Consider the following 23,442-nt stretch of genomic DNA (forward strand, 5'->3'; position numbering starts at 1 on the left):
GCAGGTACACACAGCCAAGCCAGAAGTGCACCTTACTGACCTTTGACCCCCTGATCCTGGCCCACATCTGGCCCATCTGTGTAGGTTCTGATCTGACATCCTGCTTGTCACTCCGAGTCCTGCTGGCCCTCATTCTGGCTTACAAACTATCTCCTCCCCTCACCTTCAGTGGTCTGTGGACTGGTCGTCTGCTGCGCTTGTAGGTTCATGACTCCCTCTGAGGCATAGCCCCCATGGGGACTTGGTGGGGAGTTCGGGGTCCCACAAACCTTTTCAGACCTCAGAGGATTGAGACTGGGCACATGTGATTCACTTACAAGTCACCAAAGACCCAATTATCCAGATAAAAATTGTTAAATACATTCACCTTAGAACTGCTATCTGTGCGGGTTCATCTGAGTGTCTATCTTGATGAACTTGAGCAGCGATGGCAAGTGGCTTTCATTTCATGTGCAAGCTCCAAATGATTGATGGTGGCTGTGTAGAATATTCTGAGGATAGTGCTCTGAGCTGCAGTTTACCTGAAAGGAAGGGGAGTGGAGAAAAGGAATGAATGTGGTAGGCAATGAAAAATGTCTGCCATGGGCCCCAGAGTGGGGAGGGGAGCCCCAGCTGCCTGATTTTCAATCTCTGAATGGCTATTTGGGACATTTTCTGGGACTTCTTTTGTAGATGTGCCCTCAACAATTTGACATTTTTCTCTGATACCCAAATGATAAACTTTATACCACTTCATCTCTAGAAGAATAAAACCATATTTAGAGAATTTAAGAAGTTTCAAGGAAGAGAAGAGGAAGGATATTAAAATATTCTTAATGTATTAAGAGCTTACTGAGTCCTGTATGTTTTCATGTACGTTACTAGATTTTTTAGGCATTAAAAAAAAATGTGCAAAGGGGAAGGAATGATTCGCACTGACTTTGAAGCACAGCCCGTTGGCAGGGGTCAAATGTCCCAGCTGTTGGAAGAGGAGCTAGGGGTCAGGGAGCCTGCAGGCCCTGATATTTTTGTGTCATGTTGTCACAGTTAAGTGTCAGAGAAGCAGAAAGGCAACACTGAATAATGAGAGGAAATAATGGAGATCTTATTATCATATTTTATAAAAATGAATAACTGACATTTCCTTACCTTTGCATGGTGTGTGAAGATCCATCGCTCTGCATTGGGTAGGAAATTGTCCCCAGATCACCCAGTTCCTTACTTTGGTGGGGAACTCTAGAATTCCTCTGGGTGGAAATAATCATTGCATATGAGAACATGCACAGCATTAAGAGGTGGGGGTCTAGGACTAGTGACTCGGATCCACTGTTCAGTTCTATAACTTCCTGATTAAAAAAACCAAAAAACAAAAAACAGAATATACCTTAACAGCTCTTACTCCATTTTCTTTTCTCAAAAGGGGGGAACTGTAGTTCCACTATGTACTTTAAAGGTTGCGATTACCCTGTACTAAAAATGCTGACGGCCTCTTCAAAACATGTTTATTGCTGGAAGATGAAGCTTGGCTTTGCCAACCAGTTTACCCATGGGATGTTCTCTTGTTGGATACAAATAAGGCCATATTGGCTTCAATAATATACATTTCACTGGTGTGACTTTGTGGAGGACTTTATACTAAATTACTACCAAGGTAGGGCACTTCCTTCAAAATTTTAGCTTTTCTATCTGAAGATAGGCATGTGTTTCAAACACACACACCTATGTCGGGGTGTGTGTGTGTGTGTGTGTGTGTGTGTGTGACGATGATGAGTGTGGGGAGGGAGAGGTCATCAGTGAGAGCTGAAGAGCTCTGGCCTCGCAGTCAGATGCCCTAACTCCAGACAAATGTGTTTTTTTTTCCTGCTCATTTGGCTCATCTGTTCTCAGCACTCTTCCCTGAAATACAGAGGAAAATTTATCTATTTGTCCAATCATAAATTCAACATTTACTGCGCCCCCTCTGTCTTCCCTGCATTGGGCTAGGTGCTACCATTTAGCCTCACTTCTGGCGAGTGCAGTGACAACCACCATGATGTGGGCTCCTGTTAGGTACCAGGTGCTATGCTGAGTGCTTCATGTGTGTGATTCTATCCTGTCCTCAGAACAGCACAGGAAGGGGTGCTCTATTCCCCATCTCTATTTTGTAACAGACAAAGACAAACCATGTGAGATGAAGGGACATGTTCAAGGCTTGCCAACTAGTGGTTAAGTGTCAGAGTCAGGGTTTGAACTCAAGCCTTTCTGATCCCGAAGGAGAAGATTAGAAAAGAGTCACTATCCTCAATGTCTCGTGGTCTTGTTTCTTCTCGGTTACGCATGATCCTGGGTAGGTGGGAATGCATTATATGCACATCCACGCAAATGAACATAGCAGCCTTCATGAATGTGTTTACTGTTGCAATCTCAGAAATGACCCAGGGAACATGCAGTGTGTGGGCACGCAGGTGTGTCTTGTAAGTAAAGATGGCTGTAAGTTCTCTGATGCAAATCTTACTCTGGGCTTCCCAACCTATTTCAGAGCTCTGCTCCCACAGGAGGGCACCTATCTGGTTCAGCCTTTGTTGGGACTGCAGAGTTATCTGGAGAGAAGGAAGAGTTGCTTCCCCTTTCTCCTTCCTCTGTTGGGTGTCTCTTTCCTGAGTGCACCTGGGGCCAAAAGGAGAGTGCTGGCAGGGCATGCCGCCCAGCTGCACCTTTGGGTGCCAAAGAGTAATTTCCCATGGAGCGTGGGAACGGGGAGCACAGCACTGACTGCTCTGGATGGGGCTCCCCCATCTTCCCATTGGATGAATTAATCCTTTTTCTTCAAAATATGTCTCCAACAAATAGGAGATGTCAGTTTGGAACATAGTGATTCAGGAAACACTTGGGAAAGTACTTGCAAGAAATTGCTCTTAAGTGGCTTTATCTCAACGAATTGCTGAGGATGAGCTGTTATCAAATTAAACGGCAGACCTCAATGTGTCTCCTCTCCCAATAAACCACATTTATTACCTTACAAAAGTGACATTTTCCTTGGTGGTGAGGTAGTATAGTTGGAAAGAAATAATTGTCCGGAACATTGTTAGTCACTGGCATTAAACTCAGACGATGTCTTTGATGATAATTATCATCCTAAAGAGATGAACTGGGCTTTGCCATTCTGGAGGGGTTTAGGAAAAGGGGAGGAGAAAAGGTATGTCCCAGGATCCTTCTACTATGGGAGCAGAGACGGGATTCTGAATGTGAAGCCTATTCTGTCTGAAGACTTATTGCAAATGTCCCCTTTCTATCCCAGTGAAGTTAGTGCCAGGAAATATTCCCCTTTGCCTGGGGGAAGGAACAAAACTTAGCTCACCTTTATTAGGGAGAATTGAGATGGAGAGAACAGGAATAACAAATACAAATCAAGCGGCACAGACAAGGAACTCTTCTACTATCCTGTCATCTCCCAGAGGAAGCACAAGGCTGAGACAGTGAATGTGACTGCTGAACGTTTTTGCAGAAGTTGAGCCTTACCATGACTTTTTACATAAATGGACCCATTGTATCTCCTGATATCTATGTGAATTAGGAATTACCATTCACATTTTATAGACAAGGAAACTGACACTCAGAGAAGGAAATTAAATACAGTGTTTCATAAAATTACGAGCTTATGAAATCTTAGGTTTAGAAGGCACTGTAAAAGCAATCTAGTCAGAACGCTAGTTCACATTTAACTTTATTCCAATAAACACGCCATTAGGTTTAATAAAACATTCATTGAGTGCCTGGTTGTGCCTAGTACTGTGCTGGGCACTGGGTAAAAGATAGAAATTAATCCTGGTTGCTGTCCTTAAAGAGCAAACTGGCAGGGGGGACAAACTTGTAAAGACATAATCTCCTGTGGGTAGCAGATGATGCCTGGAAGATGAAGCATTGTAATGGAGCCTGGGCAGGCTCCATCATTCACCTGGAGGAAGGTGTGGAGAAGCAGCAGTCCAGGGGGGCCCTTGAGCAGAGCTCCTAGGGAGGAGAAGGATCTTTTCAGCAGGACTAGGAAGGCAGCTAGTCAGCAGGGTGTGACTATGCAGGCGGAGAGAATGGCATCTTGAGGATGCTCAGACAAGGCTGGTGGTTCTGGGGGTGGAGTGCGTCTTGATGGGACAAGGGATGGTGAAGAAGTTGGAAAGTGAAATCAGGACCGCAGTCTGAGGGATGCTGAGTAATTCAGACTTTCTCCAGTAGGAAACAGGAACTCATCAAAGGCTTCTGAGCACAGATGTATAGTAATAGTGATAACAATAATAATCGTAATTTTAACAGATAACATTTAGTGAGCACTTAACATAGGCCAGGCACTTTTTAAGACCTTTATATGCAGTAGCTCAGTTAATTTTCTGAAAAATACTTTACAAATAGAACTATTTATAATCCTCATTTTGCAAATGTGAAACCAGGGTTTAGGGACCTGAAGTTAGCTGTTGTGGAAGAACCAGGCTCTCAGGCTGTGACAGGCTTAGGTGGATTGTAGAAGGATCCCTAAGAGTGAGATGGAAAGTAGGCTTTAAGGGAGAAAGGTTTTGTCCTGCCCTCCAGAGTATGATTCAGACCCCATAGGGATGCCCTTGGTTTCTGAGCTGGGGAGGAAAACACCACTTTCCCTCCATGCTGCTGCCTGCCCCGGGAAGCTCAGGTGGGGAGTGTGACTGTACTTACCTAGGCCAGTTAGCTACTGCATCCCACCTGTCCCCACCATCTCTACCCTTGCCCATTCCCCCATTTTCATTTTTCATGAGTGCTAACTCTGAAACCCATAATTGTTGGTTCAACGGTCTTTAGAGAAATCAAGGTTGTTCATCCAAGCAGGGTGTGGGCTCCCTGTTGTCTAAGACAGGTTGGGAAAGGTAGGATGAGCAAAGAACTCCATGCCATTAGCACCTTGTAGAATGGGCCCCAGAAATGCCCAGATTCCATGCCAATTAAATGTGGGTGATTTAATTGTGAACGTTCTGCTTAAAGAGATGAAAATAGCTGAACTGTAAATCAATTTATTTAAATGCATTTTTTGATAGCAGAGTATAGGCATATCATTAGCTTGTAAATGTGTCTAATAAGCCTGTCTTCACTAATATGCCAAAGAGTCTAATTACCTTTTTTTCCCTCCAGTTAGACAGTAGTGTGAGGATCCCTGATCACATTTCCACACTATCTTTTTAGCATCAGCAAAGCGGCACTAAAACAGCCCTGTGACATCTATAAAAATGCTAGTTTATAATTAGGACGATCTTGGCTTGAACAATAATGTTGCAATTTGTGATGATGGCTTCTGTTTCTCTTTAGTTTTAATGTATTAGCCTACAATGCTCTGGAGATTTCTAGGCAGACTAGCCTGTTTCCATTTCCAAAATTGCTAACACTATACGCTTTAGGTTAAAGAAGACAAAGCAGCTGCAACTTGGGGGTTTGGGGGGAGGAAGTGCAAGGTCAGAAAAAATACTGACAAGATCTAGAATAGCAACACCCAAATATTAATATGAAGACCGTGTCTAGGAGACTCTGCCAATGAAAACGGGAACCCCAAACAACTGGATCCCATGTTTCCTAGTGCTCTCTAGAGCAGGGATTTTCAGCCTTTTTCCATCAGAGTCCCAGGGGGCTGCAAGAATCAGCCATAGATACTACCAAGACTATTCAGGAATGTTGACCATTTTGATCATTTAGCTTTATAATTCTTTGTGGAATCTATTTGGACATTGAAAAAAATGCCAACATTTACAATCGGAATCGCGTCACTGGGACTGGTCTATCTTCTTTGTCGTACTTGGGACATAATCAAGTGTGTTGCCTAAAGCTGGGTTTCTTGACCTTGGGAGAGAGTGGCCCCTTGGGCTTCAGGAAATCTCTGAATACCCTGAAACAGAATGTGACTCTGTGTGAACATCAGAATTATCTGTGGAAGATTTTACTCATGCCAAAACCTGGATCAGGAGAGCTTGGGTGGGATTTGAGAATCTATGTTCCTTAAAAGAATCCTCTGATAATTTAAAAAATATTAAATATACTTTTAACTAAAACATTTACAAACCATTAGTAGAAAGTCTGGCATTCTAGGTGCTCCTGTCTCTGACCTGTCTTCTTTTCCAACCCTTCCCCTACTGGGGGATTGAGGGACCTAATAAACAGTATCACAAATTTCTGGCTGAGTCCTGAACCAGTTGAGAAATAAGACAAATGCATGGGACAGAAAGAAGATGACATATTACCTTTATTTTCCAAATGGCTGATTGCAACGGATTGAATGTTGGTACCCGTCCCCAAATTCATATGTTGAAATGCTAACCCCTGATGTGATGGTATAGGAGGTGGGAGGTAATAAGATCAGGAGGGTGGAGCCTTCAGGAATGGGATTAGTGCCCTTATTACAAGAATCCCAGAAAGCCCTCTCACACGTTTTCCCCATGTGATGAAACAAAGGGAGGTTAGCAATCTTCTGCCTGATATAATATTCTCAGCAGAACTCAACCATGCTGGAACCCTGATCCCAGACTTCCAGCCTCAGAACTGTGAAAAATAAATAAATGTCTATTGTTTACAAACCACCCTGTCTATGGTACTTTGTTATAGTAGCTTGAACTAAGACATTGAAGAACGTGGCATGTTCCTTCAGGCTAATGGAGTTGTTAATACTGACACCTCAAGTTCAAGCTGATCTACCCATCCAGTCTCAGGCAGTGTTGGCAGGGGGCAGGACTCCCCCATCCCATAGGAGCAGCACTGCCCGGGGAACTAAGACATGGACCAGCAGGGCTGCACCCATGCTTCCACCCCGCGGGCTCCTATGGAGGAGGAAGGGCAGATGCGCAGAAGCACATGCTTCAGTTCTTTTCTGAATGATGCTGGGGAAAGAATGAAGGAAGAGATGAAAGTGGCCAGGACTGTCCCCCTAACCAGATGTGCTCTGCATGGAGGGCTGCATCAGGAGCTGTTATTACCGCTTGACTAACATTCCCAATACTCTCCAATACGTATTCTCCTGGCTCTGTATCCTTTACTCCTTTACTCACCCTCTCTATATCAGTGTTTTTCAACCATTTTTTATCTCACAGCATACACAAACCTGTAGTTGAACTTCCGTGGCATACTCAAAGATCAAAAGACAGAGCAAAAAGAAGCATATATTTACTGTGCTTTGAACTTCTTTTGAAGATAATTTGGTTAATAACCTTTAAACATTTTCATAGCATACCTAAGTTCCTCTAACGGGACACCATTGTGCTGTGGTGCACCGGTTGAAAATCACTACTCTACACTATCTGAAATCCACTTCAGTCATCATCATTTATCTGAATTGTATTTGTCCTTTAAACCCAGATGGAGTTCGACTTCCTCAGTTGAATCTTCTCTGACTGCGTCTCTGTGTAAACCTTCCCTACACCAGGGGAAATCTGCTCTGAGTTCTCACCGCAGTTCTCCAAGCCTGACTGGCACCAGAATGACCTGCAAAGGGGTTTGGCTGTAGGGGGAGGTCTCACTGCTGGAGAATCTGATTGGGAGATCTTTGGTGGTGTTTGGGAATCTGCACTTTTAACAAGTACCCCCAGATAATTCTCATAATCTGCCTGGTCCAGAAAGCACTATGCAGTCATTATCTGCAAAATCCTTTTGGCACTCACAGCCGTGTTTGTGAGAGGGGAGAAATGCATTGCATAAAAGAGCAGGATCACAAAAAAGTCCACCAGATGTGGGGTACGGAAGAGCACAGTTAGGTGGAAGAGTCTTAAACCTTTGGGTAAGGCAATGGTGCTAGTTGTGGAAGTAGTAGAAGCAATTTTCTAGCAATTTCTCTGTAGCTAAAAAATGATCTCAGTTATGAAGGGGGCATAAGAGAATTTCATGACCATTATCCGTAAAGTGAAAGTAACAATAATACCTTCATAAAGTTTTGGGGTGGATTAAGTAAACAAAGTGTGTAAAGTATACAAAGCACCGAGCAGAGTGTCTAGAATATAGACAATACAGTGGTCTCTCCTCACCCATGTTCATGCTTTCCACAGTTTGTTACCTGAGTTCAACCACAGCCTAAAAATATTAAATGGAAAATTCCAGAAATACATAATTCATAAGCTTTAAATTGCACACTGTTCTGAGTAGCATGATAAAATCTCAGGCTGTCCCATTCCATCCCACCCGGGACACGGACCATCCTTTTTCTGGTGTACCCACACTGTATATGCTGTCCACCTGTTACTCTCTAGGAAAAAACATAGAGTATATAGGATTTGGTACTATCTGTGGTTTCAGGCATCTGCTGGGGGGCTTTGGAATGTATCCCCTGCAAATAAGGGGGAAGTACCATGCAGTGAACACGACTTGGAATGTCACCATAATGCAGATTTAATTTTGTACTTGCCTGTGGGAAAGAAATGGGACAAGTAATAAGAAAACCCCACACAGATAGGAGAATAAATACTGATTGTCTTGTTTGTATGTTGTTTTTCTTGTTTGCAGTAGCTGTGTGTTCCTTCAGCTCTTGAGCATATTTAAAACAATTGTTTTCAAGGCTCTGTCTAGTACACTGATGTCTGTGTTTCTTCAAGGGTGGTTTCTGCCAATTTATTTTCTCCCTATGAATAGGTCATGTTTTTCTGTTTCTTTGTGTGCCTTATATTATTTTTTTTTTCACTTTGTAATTTTTCTTAAAAAATGACACCTCTTCCCATCCTTGTAGACTGGCTCTGTGCCACGGTCAAAGCTCAAGGTCTTGTCAGGTCTTTTCTGAATCAGCTTTTTGACTGGGCTCGTGTGTGCCTTTTTAAATTCCCCTGTAGAACATGGCTTTTTTTACACGTCCTAATTTCCCAAAGACTCTTTCCCCCGCTTCTTCTTGGGGGCTTACATGTCTATTGGGGGTCCTCACCTGTAATCTCTTTCTACTAGCTCTGTGGCTCTGTGCTCTGTGGTCGCCTGCAGCTTTCACGAGCAGCCCGTTACTTCTCACCTGGGGGGTTGGATAAGATAGAGACTCTTCCTTCATGTAGCTTCCAGACAGGTTACAGGGGTCCTCAAACTTTTTAAATAGGAGGCCAATTCACTGTCCCTCAGACCGTTGGAGGGCCGGACTATAGTTAAAAAAAAAAAAAAAACTATGAACAAATTCCTATGCACACTGCACGTATCTTATTTTGAAGTAAAAAAACAAAACGGGAACAAATACAATCACACCACCTCATGTGGCCCGCGGGCCATAGTTTGAGGACCCCCTGGTGTTAGAACATTGCTAATAGGGTCTGCTCTGCTCTTTATGATCTAAGTGAGGGAATGGGGAACTGGGTTTCCCCCTTATCCAGACCCAGGCTTCACCACACAGTCTTGGGAATAGGACAAGGACGGGTAAAATGCCACGAGTTTTCCTACCATTTGGAATGCAGCTTTTCCTTGATTGCACATTTGCTTGGTTGCTGTTGACTTTTGACTATTTTCCAGAGTGTCTACATAAGTTTATTTTAGCCAGTTTCTGCTTGTTTTTTTGATGTTTCCCTCTAGTTCACTATTTTTGTGTCAGACTTTCTTGGTCATCCTTTTTAGTTATCTACCCTCAGATTTTCAGGATGTTACTACTTTTTTTTTTCTGGCAAATTGAGGTTTATAAACATAACATTTTTAAGAATCACCTTGCCCAATTTTTTTTGGTGTGAGAAAGTAAAAGTTTCCTCTTGGGAAGGGGAAGAGACTTTTCTGCAGTCACAGAGTCGTGAGTGGCAGATCTAAGCTGCAAACCCACATTTTCTAGCTGGATGCCCAGTGTGGTCAGCTTAAAGAATCCTCGTGACCCAGGAGAGTGTCCAGCCAGCAAGATGTAAGTGATCCCAGCCCTGTCGCCATCCCGGGGCCTTTCTCCCTGCCGCTTCAGGCACATCCTTTCCTCATCTGTGCTAGCGGCCACCATTTCAACCTTGGTGCTGATTAAAGTACTGTGCAAATGGCTGTTCAGATGGGAAGGGCAGCAGCTGTCTCTCTTTTCTCACAGGTGTTGCCCCTGGAAGAATAATAAACAAATGATCTGAGAGTGCTGCTGATATCACAGAAAACAGAGCAGAGAGTGGTCCTGCACCAGTATCTCAGGACATGCAGTTTTATCAGGGCACTGTTTTGCTATTAGGCTCAAAGACTTGAGATCTTCCTAGATCCTGAGACTGAGAGAGGACAGGTTCCTTTATAAAGTTATTTACGTAACCTAAACAGTTTAAGGACATTTTTCATTCACAACTATTTGCCTCCAAAATTATATTTTATATGTCTTATTTTGCACTCATTTTCCTAGGAGCAATAGTAATATTAGTGAAAGGGGTGGCAGTAGCAATCATAGTAGTGATGCCTCTTACTAACAGCTATGCAGTGAATCTTCTCAGGAGTCCTGGGTTTGTAGATGTTCTGTGGATCAGTAATCCCTTGGAAAGCTTACAAAACCTAAGGACTAGGGTGGCGCCTATGGCTCAGAGGAGCAGGGCGCTGGCCCCATATGCCAGAGGGGTTCAAACCCAGCCCCAGCCAAAAACTGCAAAAAGAAAAAAAAAAGCTAAGGACCTACATCCCCCAAAATGTCTGTATAGACACATGGTTGTTCATGACATTGTAGGGGCTTTATAAACCTCTTGAAATCCAGACCTCAGATTAAGAACCCCTGTGGGCAGAAAGCTGGATTTGAGGGTATCAGTAGCCTATTTACTGTTTTGGATAAGCCAGTTTTTACAGTTTGTATTTACTCATCTGTTAAAATGGGAATGGACAGAATATTTGTAGTTGGAGAGAACAAGGTTAACAGCAGAGGATGAAGCCTGGCGTGGTGTCCGTCACTGGTATGAGTGGCCGTGGGGATGTACAGGGAAAGGAGGAACGGAACCTTCTTGGGGGAATGTGAAGGGATGAGGGCAAGAAGGACAGGTGACAGGCACCAGGCTGCCTCAGGTCCTCCCCCAGGAATTGGTTGGGGGTGGGGACATTGACAGATCCCACAGGCAGAATACTCTAGAAACAGACTGTGTTATAATTTCTAGTGTCAAGACCAACAGTCAGCACTGGGGAAGTTCAAATGGAAGTAATAGGGACTGAATCTGCAGCCTGGGAGTCGGGGCAGAACTGTGATCCTGGGAAGGTTAAGCCAGGACAAGGGTCCAAGACGAAGAGGAATGTGGGAAGGTCCTGAGAGAAAGACCCAGCAATAGGCACCAAGACCTCTGCAGACACAAGAAATTGGGCCAGATATTAGGGCTTGGACATGAGACAAAGCAGCCCAGTTGTAGAAACCACACAGATTAAGTATCAGGCACAAGCAGTGTGTGGAAGGAGGATATAGTTAGGCAGCGTAGATATAAAAATGTTAAACCTTAATCAAATAACTGCAGATTAAAACAAGACATTATCTTCTGCTTATCAAGATCATCAGAATTTTTTTTTCCCAAAAGTTGAAAAACCACTAGTGTTGGTGTGGAGTAAGGAAATGGGTACACACTCAGTGCTAAGCATTTTGATAGGCGCAATCTGTCCAAATATGAAAATATATGTAAAAATCTTGAAAGATGTGCCCATATTTTGGCCCAGTATTTTCACCTTGACAAATTTATACTAGGAAATGTTTAAAAATATGCTTTGCATACACATTTAGCTGTAAGAATGCTAACTGTAGAGAAATCAATTGTCCAACTGTAGGTAACCAGTTAATTATGCAATATGCGCACATTGGCAGATAATAAAAAAGGATAACTGATGGCATATCATTATATTTATTGGCATATGGAGATGTTCGTGAAATATTGCTAAAGAAAAGAAGTTGCTTACAAATACATACGCTTAGTATGTTCCTGACACATAGTATGCTGTTAATCAAAATGTAATCACATATTGATATGGTACAAAACTAATATGGAGAATATATGCCAAAATGTCAATGATTATTATCCCTGATTAGTGGATAATAGGGGTTTCTCTTTCTTTTCTTTCTTTCATTTTTATTTATTTTCCCACTTTTCTTCCAATGAACAAGCCTTATTCATGTAACAGAAAAAGTAAAAAATAACTTTTAAAAATTACAAATCTTTAACTGGATGTCTCCTTTACTAGTGACTTAGAGATACTAACTAACATGCTCTGAACTGAAAATCAGACTCTGATGACCTCTGCAAAGCCTGGGCGGCAGCCATCGCACCAAGAAGCAGGGATGGCATGTCCTTGGTCCTCCCATCCACTCCCCTCTCTCTTACTCTGTGGAAAGTGAAGTCACTGCCAGACCAGTGACCAGATTCCAAATGACTCTTGAATGCCAGACCTCACTAGGAGGAGTCTTTCTGAAGCTCCTGATATTTGCTAATTACATAAACATCAAATGTTGAAAACCCACAAGGACAGACATCAGTCTACCTTGCCTGCTATAGTATCTCCATATCTATAGCACAGGGCTTGGTATAGAATGTATAGGTACTTGATAAATAGCTGATAATTGATATAATGTCACTGATATCAAATAATATAAAGAGAGTGAGGAAAGGGAATGCAATTAGATTCCATGAGTACCCTCTATATGGCAGGCACTATTTTAGGAATTTTTTTCATGACTTAAGAGTCAGTACAGAGGTATAAGCTCTATTACTCAGGATGTCTCAGTTTGAGTCCTGGTTTTATCTATTGGCTCTGTGATGTTGATTAAGTTACTTAACTCTCTCTGAGTCTCAGTTTTCTCATAAGTAAGATGGAAACGCAGAGGCCAGGCTCCAAGTCTAGCCTCCAGGAAGTTGGGACCCTCTGAGATCCGTGCCCCAGTGTTATCCCTTCCCTTTTCCCATCTCTGCCAGAATGTGACCTGACTACATAAATAGAAGGCAACTAAAAGTCATCTTCCGGTAGTTCAAAACCCAGGCATTAAAAGGCTTGGTGGATGCTGCTTTTGTGATTTGAGAAGTCTTTAGCTGCCTTGTAAGAAGTCTATGCTTCTGGAAAGACCATGTGAAGAGGCCGTGTGGAGAGATGAGGCTCTGAGACCGTGTGGGTAGAGTGGTTCACCCATTCTAGAATCTCCGTTGAGCCCAAGTGATTCCAGTCCTGACTTTAGTTGACTGAATCACATGAGAGACCCCCAGTGAGACCAGCAGAACCCCAGCTGAGCCTCATCAACTCACAGAACTATCAAGTAGAACAAATTGTTTTAAGCCACCAAATTTAGGATTATTATACAACAACAGATAATCAAAACACTGAATGATAGCTTCTATGCTGTAGATAAAATACAATCATGCACAGAAACCACCAGGAGCATAATAATTGCTCAGTTAAGTGTCCTTTAATTATTTAATCTTTGCAAACAATTCTGTAAGGGAGCTATCACCATCCCCTTTTGGTAATGTAGAGTCAGTAGCAGGAAACAAAAGGATGGGGTCCAGGCAGCACACAAGGAACCAGGTATTTCTTACTCCAAAGACTCCTTATTTCGCAGCCCTCTCTCTAGGGAAAGAGAAGTAGCAACCTGCCCCAAAGTCTTAGGAAATCAACTGCCTATTTTTGCCAAATCAAACATTTCTCAGTAATGAATAATGAGGGAAATGAAGCTATGTGAGCCTAAGCACGTGCTCTCGGGGTGGAAGTGGTTGCTGTGGAGATGGTGGTGCCGTCTCCAGCTGATGATGGCTTCAGCTGGGAAATGAGCCCAGGGAGCAGATGCTCCAGGAAGCACGGGTGCTCTTTCTCCTAATGCCGCATAATGAAGGGCATTAAACTACAAATGAATGGAAATAGGGATGGAATATTTTCTAAAGATAACGCTTCCCAGCATCTCCTCGGCACTCTAACGAACACCGTCAGCTGGCAGAATGGGAAGAGCAGTAAGCGCCATTCAGCGCTAATTACGTTTACATGTAAATCTGAAGACAAGTCATTTTTCATAACACTTTATCCTGGGCTATTAAAATTTTTATTTGTCATCATCTAATTGATTTGTGTCCATTTCAATTATTTGTTTTCTTTATGCTTGTCGCTTCCCTGGGCCGGTGGGAACAAGCGGCCCAGCAACCTTCATTTCCTCCCTCCGCTATGTTCATTCTCATCAACACCTATGGTTCCAGATGTCTGACCCTGGACCTTTTCAAAGTGGCTCACTTCCTGCCTGCTCGCTGACTGCTAAAACTAGCTTTGTGGTGATGCTAAGCGATCCCTCAGCCCTTTCTAAATCAGCTCAAAAGTCATTGTAGGAAGGTGACCTGGAGGAATCTCATCTAACCCTATTATTTCTCCACTCTCCACTCAACAGAGTCACCTGGATTAGGCACTGTTTTCCTTTTGGTATATTTCACCTAACTTACGAATATGTGTGTTTTGCCTCTCTAGGTATGTACATAAGCTCTTTAAGGGTGAAGGTGTGCTTTTGCTCAAGCTGTTTTTTATAAGCAACACCCACACACCCTCTACAATAATGCTCCCGACTCAGTTCTTGTTCCTCTCATCAACATTGACCCATCATGGCGTCCATTCTCTCAAGTCTCCCACAAGGGGCAGAGGTTGGTAATGGATCAGCTAATTAATGAAGGAAAGTGCTATTGATGTGTTAGTTTTCTCCTGCATTACCCTTGCCGGATAGCAATATACTCTAAATTAAACAAAAATATATGTATCTCCTTAAGATGAAACCTGAGTTAATAAAGTAAAGAACAATATATGACACTAGAAGGTAGATGACTTGAAATAGGGAGACCTTTCTGGACCCTTAAATCATATTAAAAACTGAGTTGCCTATTGTGCCCAAGCCTGTGCACACCAGGTTTGCAGTGACTTTGTTTTGTAGACCTGATGGTAGTGAATGTTGTAACTGGGCCCTTTAGGGCCTCCAGTCCACAAGCCATACAATAAAAATCAGAGGGAGATGTTACTCAGTGAGGCAGGCTTTGGGACCAGGGAAGGGTGGAAGCAGAAAGGGGGTTCTCCTCTCCCACACCCTAGCTGCCTTCACTTCCCCTTTTCACTCATACACATCATCCTCCATTTGCAGACAGTGCACTCATGCTTTTGAATACCTCCATCTCTAGGCATGTTGCTTTTTCCACAGCAGCATGAATCAAAGTAGACATGGCTTCCAAAGAGCCAAAGGGAATGGCATTCACCCATCACTGCAGGGACGAGCACTGGAGGCTCCAGCAGTTGACAATATGTTTGTAACAGATCACTGGGCAATTTTCCAGTCTGATACTTTCACTCTGCCTGTGCCCTCCAAAGCACAAGGTATCAGGAAAGTTGGCAGTCTAGTGTGACGAAGGCTTTGAAACACAACCCCCATTACACACCACATGCTGGAAGACATCCAAGCCACAGTACCCTATTGAATTCATTTTCAAGTCTCTGAGTCCCAGGTTAATTGTACAAAACAATGGCCCTGACCCATCAGTACAGAAAGACGACTGGCAGGCTCACAAACGTCTGTTCACTTAACCCACCCCTCTAAGTGTCAAGGTACTTAGGCGGGTGTGTGTGCAGGCTGAGAGCCCAGGAATACATATGGCTGATGTGCATTAACACATATGTATACCTTCATAGACAGCTACATGCACACATGTTTACTCTCTCTCTTGCTCTCTCACACACACCCCCCCAAACTAAATACATCATCCATCAATCTGGCTCTTTAGTCAAGCCAGCTGGACTTGGCCTTCTCAGTCTGCTTCCAGAGGCAGAGGGTGTATGGAGCTCTGCAATGCTCCAAGTAGGAAGAACATTCTGGTGACTGACAGTTACCTGAGCCTAAATCCCCTCCCTAGCACAGCCTGGCCTCTTTGCCTTGTCTGCACATTCATGTTCTAGCCACAAAACAAAAGGCTTTTCACAGCTGCCTGTCCTGGCAGGTGCCTGAGCTGTCCAAGGTGCTGGGGCGACTCCCCCATGCAGGGAGAGGCCAGAGGCCCCACCCTGGCCGTCTCTGCCCTGCAGCTCTGCTTCTTGTCCCTGAGCTCTCCCATCCCGTGGCTTTTATTGGTCTCTTGGTTAGGGAGCACCTGTCCACTCTCGCTGACCTACACCATTCCAGGTGTAGGTCCAGTTGGCAGAGCTGCCACACGTGAGATTGGGGAGGCAGCTAAATGCCTACTTCACACACCTGAAGGCATCTGCTGCATCACAACCTGGTGGGGCTGGACAGTGAGAGGTTTAAGAACAAGGATGTTAGAGAAAAATCAAGCTGGGTTTGAACTGTCACTATGTAACTGTGCATCCTTGGACATGCTCTCTTTGAATTTCAGTTTCCCCAACTGTGAAGTGTGGATGAATAATGCCTACTCACTTCAGGGGATTACTGGGAGTCGTGAGCTCAGCTGTACTCCAGGCACTGAGGGGTCCACAGAGGCTGGGCATCACCATCAACATCTCCATCATCATTGTTATCACCATCACTTCATGTTCTTTAGCAGCAGAAAGCAGTGGGTCCTCGTAATGACCCTTGTCATTGATCACTTGCTCTTTTTTGTCCCACAAACGCAGCTCTTCCAAGTAAGAATCCAAATATTAGGAATGTTTTTTTCTTCCTGCTAAGTTTTTATTTGCTTACTTATGCTTTGCTTTGTTGGTTTAGGGGAAAGAGAATGTATATTTATTAAGAAACAATCACACCCCAGGCACTTTATAGAGTTAAAAGCTAGACAGTGTTCCCACAAAATCTGGGTTGCATTTTCAGGTGGAACTTTGAGAGAAAGGGTCTTCTGGGTGAGGGGCTGGGATGTTCACTTCTGAGGGGAGAAGGAGCCTGACTGCCTGTGTGTTGGAGGTGGTGAGAACAGCAAAGCTCACTTAGTCTCAAGAGAACCCAGCCCCGAGCCTGGTCGGGAAGGTGAGTGACAGGAGTCTAAGGATTCTGGGGGCCCCAGTGGGAAGCTAATTGTGAGTAGGATGTAATCCACTTAGGGGCCTTGGGACACATGGTAACCCTTAGAGAGGTGTCTGGTTCAGGAGGAGAAGAAGGATAACAGAAAGAAAGTGATCACCCTCCTTAGAAGATGAATTTAATACAAACTTCAGACTTCTGTCACCTCAGACTCAGTGTCTGGCACAGAGAATGCTTATAGTACTGGATTTATTGCAAAATGACTATATGGTAGGCATTGTTCTAAATAATCCATATGTATTAACTCATGTCATCCTCATAATGGCTTTGCAAAGTAGAGACTTAATTATTCCTATTCTACAGATGAGAAAACTAGACACAGAGAAGTTATTTCTAACACAGGTTCCACAGCTGGCAAATGGCAGAGCTAGGATTGGAGGCCTGGCGTATGTCTGGCTCAGGAGCTGACTAATACCTGTCATGGAGCTGGTGCTGCAGAAAAATACTGGGGATACTCAGCAGCAGGCCTGGGCAGCATCAGTTGGTGCTGGACCAACTGGTCATTGGTGTGGGATTTCTCTGGCAGAAGCAATGATACCTTTTCAGCTAGTGTGACTAAGTGACTGCACGGAGCACAGATAATGTTTGTACAGTTTGTACAGTCTCAGATAACATCGTCCTCACCCTCAACTAGAAGCGTACACCTGAATGGAAGCCCCATTCTAGGAACGGAGGGTGAGGGGAAGAGAGAATCTTAAATAGGAAGTAAACGGGCAATCTTATCCCACCTCCGGCATGCCCCCAGGGAAGTTTGGTCAGCACAGGGGTCATAAACTACTGTTTGCCTGCAGTAGTTAAATCTGACCTGACACCTGTTTTGTGAATAAAAATTTATAAATAAAAATGGGACACAGCTATGCCTATTTATGTTTTCTCTATGGTTGCTTTTGCACTATCACATTGAACTTGAATAGCTGCAGTAGAGGCTGTGTGGTCTGCAAAGCCTGAAATATCCACAATATGGCCCTTTACTAAAATTTTTTTTTTGCTGATTTCTAGTTTAGAGAAATACTTGCTCTTTAACATTTTGTCATTCAATCCTTTCAGGGTGGGGCATTATGTTTTATTTCCTTATGTTACAGATACAAAAATCTGGGGCTGTAAGAAATTAGGCAATTTATTCAAAGTTTTATGGTCTGAAAGTTCTGTGGATCAGAAAGAGGGCTTGGATCTCCTGACCCCAAAGGCCATTTTCCTTTGATTTCGTCATTCCACAAAAGTTTCTTCTGTGTGTGTAGACAACATAAAAATCTCTTTTTCTCCTCAAAACTAACAAACAGACCCTGAGGAACAGGCAAGGTGGTAAGTTACACATACTTGCATCCAGCTACTTCATGTTTTCACCTTCTGTTCCCAGGACTCCGTTCTGCCAAATCACCTGTACTTTACATGACACATGTGTACATGAAGGCCTCAGGCTTCTGTCTACTTTCAAATTCATAATTTTGTTTTGAAGCTATAGAAGTTCAAAAGATCACAGAACAATCAACTGATCTGTGGGAGGTATTTAGGTTGATCTCTTGGTGAGGCGCCTGCCTCAATCCAGGAGAAAGGGAGCAGGGAGCAGATGGGCCATACTGGGGGCTCATGGAGACCACCAAAGAAAAAAAGAGCCTGGAGGCACCCCCTACAGGATGAAGTCATTGGGACTATTCCTGTGCACCAATAGTCAACAGTGAGGTGGGACTGAGCCCTTTAGCAAAGCTAAATCCTTTGAACTCTTGATTGGCAGTTAGATTAGGGAACCCGGCTTGCTTGCCCTGCCAGGATGAACCTGGTTTTCCCTTCCCCCTTTCTAAATATGCTATCAGACTTTTGTTAACAACTCCCTACCCTATGTTCCTGTTTACTCAGCCTTTCTCTCTATCCATTCTTCCTGGAGACTTGGGATTCTTTTAACCCTATCTCTTGACATCTTTGCATTTTGCATATATGATTTGTGTTATAGATCAATAAAAGTTTCTGAGAAATCATGCTGCCTTGTCCCAATCTTCTCCTTGGCATGAGATAATGTACACATTTCTCCTGGTGTTCTCAGACTCTATGTCTTTTTTTTTGAGACAGTCTCATTATGTCACCCTCAGTAGAGTGCTGTGGCATCACAGCTCACAGCAACCTCACACTCTTGGGCTTAAGCGATTCTCTTGCCTTGGCTTCTCAAGTAGCTGGGACTACAGACACCTGCCACAATGCCCAGCTATTTTTTTGTTGCAGTTGTCATTGTTGATTTTAGCTGGCCTAGGTGGGGTTGGAACTTACCAGCCTCAGTGTATGTGGCCGGTGCCCTACCCACAGAGCTACAGGTGCCACCATGTCTTAAGCTGATGTAGAGTCTCATGATTTCCCCAGCATCTGTTTACCCCGTTGACTCCCAACCCAGGTTGGGGTCCATGGCAAACCTCTGACCCTAAATCTAAAGACAGCCAGTGTCTATAGGGAGAGAGGACATGTAGACATGTGCTCACCTGGGGCAGACATGTCTGGATACAGGTAAGAAGACCCCACTGCAATAGTGAACAGACTGGTGAGGGCTGAATGCTGGCTGGTGACACAGTCTGATCCTCCAGGAGCGGCAGGAATTAGGGGATTCTGCTTTGTCTTGCAGTCCCCTTCTCCATGAACCTCACTGGGCACTCAAAAATGTCAAAAAAAAAAAAAAGCCTAAGAAGTGTCTGTTGTGGTGCAGATTTGGGGAAGCAGAAGAGCGGCCATGGGGAGGAGGAAGATACTTTCCCGGAACTTTCCCTTTATCTCCCAACAAAACAAAGGTCTTCATCTGTGGGGAAAAGGGCAACAAGTTCTCCTGGCCTTAGGATATTAGTGAAAGCTCACTTCAGGAGGGAAATGCTCCTCTGAGGAGATTCTTAACAGACACTACCTTAGTAAAATTACTAAAGTTGACATTAACCCGCGTATTTTTGCCTGAGAAATGCAAAATGTAAGGCACTGAGAAATGCCCATCATACCCGTGGCATCCTTCCATTAATGCATAACCTCAATCTAGCTGTGAAAAAACACCAGCGAGGTGGCTCATGCCTATGATCTTAGTACTTTGGCACGCTGAGGAAAGGAGTTTGAGATCAGCTTCAGCAAGAGTGAGATCCCAGATCCCACAAAAAGTAGAAAAATTAGCTGGGCATGGTGGTACATGCTTATTGTCCCAGCTACTCAGGAGGCTGGGGCAGGAGGATTACTGGAGCGCAGGAGTTTGAGGTTGCTGAGAGCTGTGATGAGGCCACCGCAGTCTAGCCCAGCAAACAGAGGCAACTCAGTCTCAAAACATAAACAAGCAAAAAACCCCAGAAAAATCAAAAGAAGCCCCACTAACCCAATCAAGGGACATTCGATATAGTCACTGACCAGTAACTTTCCAGAGTGACAAAATCAAGAAAGAAAAGGTCAGAGGAAACTGTGACACATGATAGCTAAATGCAATGTGGGATCCCTGATAGGGCCATAGAGCCGATCAAAGGACATTTGTGAGAAACCTGTTAGAATCCAAACACATTCTGTGCTTTAATTAATAGTATTGCTAATCTTTAGTAGTATTCACTAAGGTTAATTTTATAGATTTCATAAATGTTTACCTAAAAAGGTGAATTAGGGGAAGCTAGGTGAACAGTATATGTCAAGTTTTCATGCTATATTTTGCAATTTCACTGTTGCAAATCCAAAATATTTTCAATTTAAATTAATTGTTAAAAAAGCACGTGTGGCATCTGCATCCCCATGTTTATTGGGTAGCACTATTCACAATAGTCAAGACAGGAAATCAACCTAGGTATCCAATAACAAATGAATGGATAAAGAAAATGTGGTATATGTACACCACGGACTACTATTTATCCACAAAAAGGATGGAATCCTGTCATTTGCAGCAACATGGATGGAACTGGAGGACATTATGGTGAGTGAAAGGAACCAGAAACAGAAAGTTAGACACTGCATCTTATCACCCATATGAGGAATCTAAATAAAGTTGGTCTCAAAGAAGCAACAAGTAGAAGATACCTGAGGCTTGGAGAGGGGACAGAAAATGGGGTGGGCGGGTGGTGCCTATGGTTCAGTGAGTAGGGCGCCGGCCCCATATACCGAGGGTGGTGGGTTCAAACCCAGCCCCGGCCAAACTGCAACAAAAAAACAGCCGGGCGTTGTGGCGGGCGCCTGTAGTCCCAGCTGCTCGGGAGGCTGAGGCAAGAGAATCGCTTAAGCCCAGGAGTTGGAGGTTGCTGTGAGCTGTGTGAGGCCACGGCACTCTACCGAGGGCCATAAAGTGAGACTCTGTCTCTACAAAAAAAAAAAAAAAAAGAAGACGGGGTGGGCTAGGGAGAGATTTTTTTTTAAGACATAAAATGACAGCTAGATGGGAGGAACAAGTTTTAGTGTCCTATACCATGGTGGGATGACTATAGTTAACAATAATATATTATAGTTTCAAGTAACTGGAAGGTTATTGAATGTTCCCAGCACAAAGAAATGATAACTATTCGAGATGACGGATATGTTAGTTACCCTGATCTGATCACTACACTTTGTATGCATCACAACATCACTATTTATCCCCAAAATATGTACAATTATTATATGTCAATGTAAAACACTTTTTAAAAAGTATATGGGGGTTGAATTTCCCTTTACCATTCGTTGCTATTAGAATCCCAGAAGCCTGCTATTTGATAGTGATTACTCTTCAGGTGCTCACTATCACACGCTAGTTTTCAACATCTCTACTCTCCTAACACCCTGACAATTATGTCCTTATCTGTAAACAAACACATAATTTTACTAGTACAACATGTTTCAAAGTCTTGCATTGATGTTTTTCATATAAATGACAGCTTTTCTGAACTTGAGTCTTCTGATGGCTATGCTTTGTAAATTTCATTTTTTCATATTAAATCGCATGAGTTAATGAATAGCTCCCAGGATGAACAGACCGTGCACTTTCACATCTCAGTGTGAGGGTGTGAATCACCTTTGTTTTTGCCATTTCTTCAGCTGACACGGTCTTGCCCTTGTTCTTTATCAGGTCTTCTCATTATTCAAGATGCACATCAGAGGGTCTACTTTTTCCATTTTGTGTTTCCAGAGCATGATGTCTCACAGTTATAATTTTCAGAATATGAAAAAGCTAGTGCATTACGGACATGTACCTCTCAGGACTAACAGCCAAAACATCCAGTTGAACCATATTTGTTAAGTATCAGCCCTTCTTTTCCAATTTCACGTTCTGTTCACTCATAGGATTTAGATAGTGCTTTTAAAATCATGTCTCCCTTAACTGATTGTAAGATCTTTAGGAACAGCTCCCTCCTCTTTGTGTACCCCCATGCGTGCAGCACAGGGCATCTTCCTGGCACTGGCTTTAAAGGCCCATGGAGGCTGAGTGATGGTGCTGGAACTGGAACCCCTATCTTTAATGTTCATGACTACAAATTCCATACTGTTTACACTCTGCCTCTCTCATGTCCTTGTGCCAATTAGGGTGTGTCTTACCCCAACATCAACAATAGCTTTGACAATGAAGAAATGTAGTTATCTCACATCATGAGAATGCTGGTATGGATGATCCTAGATTTATTGCCGAGGATAAACATACCATCAAGAGCCAAGTGGCACTTTCTGTCTCCTCCCTACCACCCTCAGTGTGTTGGCTTGTGTCCTTAGCCTTACTGCCCAATACTTGCAAAATAGCTCCGAGCTCCACAGTTATGCATAATAGCATCTTGCTCAGAAAAGAAGGTGTCCAGAAGAAAACCCTGGCACCCCAGGAGACTTCCCTTTTTGTCTTACTGTCCAGAAAAGCTCAGATGCTTAACCCTAGAGAAATGAAATGTCTGTGGTTAACTTAGTCCAGTCACAACTCCTTCCCTGGGGCTGGGATGGGGACCTACATGCCCAGAGCATGTCGTAATCTATGTCAGCCCTGGGCAAACCTGGGGATCTGTGAGCAAGCAGGAAGGACAGCATGGCTGTTGGAAAGGCAACTAATATCTCCTGAATTACTCTTTATTTTTATATGTATTATACTGTCCCTGCCATCGCATTGTCACCTTGATAATTGGTCCAGAGACAAATGCAAGAAATACCTGGTGAACAGTTGGAGAAAAAAGAAATAACAAGCTAATGTTAAAGAGTTGAAGCCCCGTCATTCCTATCACCTCCACATTTCCATGCCAGCCTTAGAGGGCCCCTCTGGGGTACTTGAAGGGGACGCCAAGTTGGAAGAAGGGCACCAGGAATTCTGTGTGGCAATATTCAGTTCATTGGCTAGGCATGCACATGTGCCAAATTATACACCAGGCAGGCATTGGGACACCTGCTTTGACAAAGCATGTCTATTATGGGATTTGTGTAGCTATTGATGCCAGCAGTAGAGCTCCCCACATTCATCACACGCTGTCTCATCTCCATATTTTTACTCATGTTTCCACCTTTCCCTGGAATACCTCTCCCTCTCCCACCACTCTTTCACCTGGCTAAATCCTGCTTATCATTCAGAACCCTTCCAGTGAGTCTTCTTTTCAGATTCTTCCCACCAGGCTAGATTTGGGGGTTTCTCCTCTGTGGTTTGCATGGGTATCCTAATGATC

The sequence above is a fragment of the Nycticebus coucang genome, chromosome 10 (assembly GCF_027406575.1).
Source record: "Nycticebus coucang isolate mNycCou1 chromosome 10, mNycCou1.pri, whole genome shotgun sequence".
Taxonomy (NCBI): domain Eukaryota; kingdom Metazoa; phylum Chordata; class Mammalia; order Primates; family Lorisidae; genus Nycticebus; species Nycticebus coucang.